This window comes from Heterocephalus glaber, unplaced genomic scaffold (assembly GCF_053883595.1).
Source record: "Heterocephalus glaber isolate CG9 unplaced genomic scaffold, H.glaber_assembly_v1.0 deba00001538, whole genome shotgun sequence".
In the NCBI taxonomy this organism is placed as follows: domain Eukaryota; kingdom Metazoa; phylum Chordata; class Mammalia; order Rodentia; family Bathyergidae; genus Heterocephalus; species Heterocephalus glaber.
Window position 1 is genome coordinate 31030533 of NW_028258333.1, and position 4713 is coordinate 31035245.

At 36.2% G+C, this 4713-nt stretch overlaps 1 pseudogene; it reads left to right on the top strand.

The window, feature by feature from the left end:
* The first annotated feature begins 3873 nt into the window (after positions 1 to 3873).
* LOC101706624 (M-phase phosphoprotein 6 pseudogene) lies at positions 3874 to 4359 on the top strand (annotated as a pseudogene).
* The last annotated feature ends 354 nt before the right edge of the window (positions 4360 to 4713 follow it).

The window sequence follows — 4713 nt, forward strand, 5'->3', positions numbered from 1 at the left end:
ACAAGATTAATTAATTCAGGAAGAGGAGGAGAGGTCCCCAGCACCAAGCAGCTGAGCCTTTCAGGCTGCTATACCACCACCACCAGAGAAGAGGAGAAGAATCCCACCCAGAACAGAGGATGTGAGCAGCATGGGCACCAAGAGCACAACCCCCCTTGTTGAAATGAGAAGGCATATAAACAAATGTCAAAACAGACTTCTAGATCACATAAAGCAACCCCAAAGGGAAACCAGATGGAACAATAATCAACCACCTGGGCTCCCTGAACTGGCAAAAAAGAGGATCTGGAAAAAATGAAATCAGAAATAATTTCTCAGATAACAGCAGAGATTGTGCCCATAGTGCAAGACATGATTAATAAATCTAGAGAGGACACAGATAAAAAAATAGAGGAGCTGAGGAACATGATAGAATCCCAACATAGGAAACAAATGGAATCCATAAAACACATGCAAACAGATTTCCAGGAGATTAGAAACTCTGTTGAAAGTTTACACAGCAGAATGAGACAATGTGAGGACAGAATTTCAGAAATAGAAGCCAGGGATTTAGCTCAGTGGTTCCACCACCTGCCTTGAAAGCACATGGCCCTGAGTTCAATCCCTCATAACAACAACAACAAAAAAGTAACTGTCAGAAATAGAAGATAAGATTGCAATTAGTGATCAGGAAAAGAAAAATTTCTTTGAAATAGTAAAGGACCAAGAGAAATCAATCAAGCAGCTGCTAGGTGATGCAAAGAAGAATAATATAAGACTGATCAAAATCAATGAAGAAACAGGACAGAATATAGACAACATAAAAAAACTGTTCACAGAAGTGATGGCAGAAAACTTCCCAAGCAGGGGAAAAGAACATAACATACAAATAAGTGAGGCATATAGGACTCCAACTAGCCTGGATGAAAAAAAAATATACACATAGGCATATAATTGTTAAGATTCTAGAAACCCAACAAGAACAAAGTGCTACAAGCAGTCAGAGAAAAGAAACAAATTACATACAAAAGAAAGCCCATGAGAATCACAGTAGACTTTTCAGTGCAAACCTTGAAGGCAAGAAGACATTGGAGTGACATATTTCAAACCCTAAAGGAAAACAGCCTCCAACCCATATTGATGTACCCTGCAAAACTATCTTTCAAAATTGATGGAGAAATAAGATACTTTCATGACAAAGAGCACCTTAGGAACTTCATAAATACCAAACCAGAACTCCAAAAAATTTTAAACAGTATCCTAGGGAAAGACAATGAGGATCACAACACCAAGAAACCCAGCAGAATTAATCCATTGGGGATGACAAGAAATAAAAAGCAATGTGGAAAATCCAAAAAAAAAAAAAGTCATGACAATGATAATGCAATATGTATCAGTTATAACCATCAATGTTAATGGTCTCAATTCATCAATCAAAAGAAATAGACTGGTAGAATGGGTCAAGAAGCAAGATCCAATAATATGCTGCATATAAGAAACACACTTAATTCAAAAAGAAACTCATAGACTGAAATTTAAAGGGCTGAAAACAATACTCCATGTGACAGGAACCCCCCAAAAAGCAGGAGTAGCTATCCTCTTTGCAGATCAAGTGAATTTAAAACCGACACTGATGAAGAGAGACAAAGAAGGACACTATATCCTTGTGAAGGAAGCAATCCAAGAGGAAGAGATGACAATCATAAACATATGCACCAAACAAACACTAGTGTGCCCAACTATATAAAACAAATATTAAGAGACATGAAAAATCAAATAAGTACTAATACAGTAGTATTGGGGAACCTCAACACCCCACTGTCACAATAGATAGATCAACTAAACAAAAAATAACCAACAAACTACTAGAACTCAATTAAATTCCTGAACAAATAAACTTAACAGATGTTTACAGAGTGTTCCATTCCACAAAATCAGAATACACATTCTTTTCAGCTGCACACAGGTCATTCTCCAAAATAGACCACATACTCACTTACAGAACATGTTTAAGTAAGTGCAAAGAAATTGAAGTTATCCCCTGTGCCCCTGTGTATTATCAGACCATAGTGCAATGAAATTGGAGATCAATAGAAAAAGAAACCTCAAGAATTTCTTGGTACTGGGAATTGAACTCGGGTCCTTGCGCTTGTGCAGCAGGCTGTGAAACGACTGAGCTAAATCCCCGGCCCTCAATAATTTCTTAAACAAATGGAAATTGAATAAAACACTTCTGAATAACCAATGAGTCACTGAGGAAATTAAAGAAGAAATCAGACAGTTCCTACAATTAAATGACAATGACAATACAGTATATTGGAATCTATGGGACACAGTGAAAGCACTCTTGCAAGGGAAATTCATAGCAGTGAATACTCATATTAGGAAAACAGAGGAAGCCCAATTAAAAAATCTGATGCTAAACCTCAAGCTTCTAGAAAAAGAAGAGCAGGACAAACCCAAAACTCATACAAGGGAGAAAATTATAAAGATCAGAGTAGAAATCAATGCAATGGAGAATAAAAGAACTATAGAAAAATCAATGAAAGCAAGAGTTGGTTCTTCAAAAGAATAAAAACAATTGACAAACCCTTAGCCAACCTTATCAGAAAAAGGAAAGAAAGGCCCAAATCCATGCAATTAGGAATGAAAAGGATGAAATTATGATGGACCCAGCAGAAATCCAGAGGATTATCAATAGCTACTTCCAGAAGCTATACACCATTAAGATGGAAAACACAGAAGAAATGGACAGATTCCTAGATATGTATGAATTACCAAGGTTGAATGAAGAAGACATAAAATTCTAAACAACCCAATATCAAACAATGAAATTGAAAACAAATTAAAAAGTTACCAGCTAAGACAAGCCCAGGTCCTCATGGCTTCAGCACTGAATTCTACAAGACATTTAGAGAGGAACTACTACCACTACTCTTTAAACTCTTCAATGAAATTGAAAGGGAAGCAATACTCCCAAATTCATTCCTGGAAGCAAGCATCACCCTGATCCCCAAAGCAGAGAAAGACCCAACCGAAAAAGAGAACAATAGGCCAATCTCACTAATGAACATAGATGCAAAAATCCTTAAAAAGATACTGGTAAATAGAATGCAGAAGATCATCAGGAAGATCTTATACCCTGACCCAGTGGGATTCATCCCAGGAATGCAGGGATGGTTCAACATAGGCAAATCAATCAATATAATACACTATATCAATAGAGTCAAGGACAAAAACCATGTGATCATCTCAATAGATGCAGAAAAAGCATTTGACAAAACCAACAAACATTTATAATAAAAACCCTACACAAAATTGGAATAGACGGTCTCTAACTCAATATGATAAAAGCTATCTATGAAAAATCAACAACCAATATTATACTAAATGGTCAAAAACTAAAATCTTTCACATTAAAATCAGGGACAATACAAGGATGTCCACTATCACCACTCCTGTTCAATATAGTTTTGGAAACATTAGCCACTGCAATTAGAGAAGAGAAATAAATAAAAGGAATAAAGATAGGTAATGAAGAAGTCAAATTGTCATTATTTGCAGATGACATGATACTCTATATAGAAGACCCCAAGAACTCCACCAAAAGTCTTCTAAACTTAATAATCAAATTCAGTAGAGTAGCTGGAAACAAGGTCAACACACAAAAATCAATAGGTTTCCTGTACAGGAACAACAAACTCACTGAAAAAGGTACTGGTGAAACAACTCCCTTCACAGTAGAATCCAAAAAAATTGAAATCCATCAGAATCAATCTAATGAAAGGACTCAAAGACCTATTCTCTGAAAACTATAGCATTCTGAAAAGAAAGATTGAATACGATATCAGAAAATGGAGTTGGGCTTGAAAGCTGCCCTGGGCTGGAGCCAGCATGGCAGTGGAGCACAAGACCAAGTTTTCCAAGAACTTGCTACGTGTGAAGTTCATGCAAAGAGGACTGGACTCAGAAACCAAGAAACAGCTAGAAGAGGAAGAAAAGATAATCATTAGTGAAGAGCACTGGTACTTGGATTTTTCAGAGCTTAAAGAGAAAGAAAGTTTCATAATAGCAGAGGAGAGTTTCTTGTTATGTGAATATTTTCTCTATGGAAGAATATCATTCAGAGGATTTAATCCTGAAATTGAGAAATTAATGCTTCAGATGAATGCTAAGAACAAAGCATAGGAGCAAGAGGAAGATGAAACAGTAGAGCTTGATGTGTCAGATGAAGAAATGACTAGAAGATAGGAGACTTTGTTAGGGACAATTGGAAAAAAGTTTGCCAAGAAGAGAGACCGTGCCAATTATGAAGAAGAGGAAAATGGAAACATAAAACCAATTAAAACAAAGAAGATGTTCCTGAAGCCCCAAGATTAAAATGGATGCCTTCAAATAAAGCTCAAGGATGCCTGTGAAAGTAGTGTATTTTGGAACTTATCCTGATGGTGTCTCTGTAGTTGCTAATATGTAATGTTCATTTGTAAAGAAATGTATAATTTTGGAAACATGCTGTTTTTTAAACAGATGTGTGGTAGATGTTATACATCCTTTTCCTAATGGTATTCATCAGGAATATAACTCCAGCCCTTGACATTCAGGTGTACATAGGCACAGGGTTACTTACTAAAGATTTTTTGACCTCTCATTTTTTAAAAATATATACTTCTCCAGTCACTGATACTGAATTGACTCCTATAAATTAATGCCCGTGTTTCATTTTTCCTTAATGTT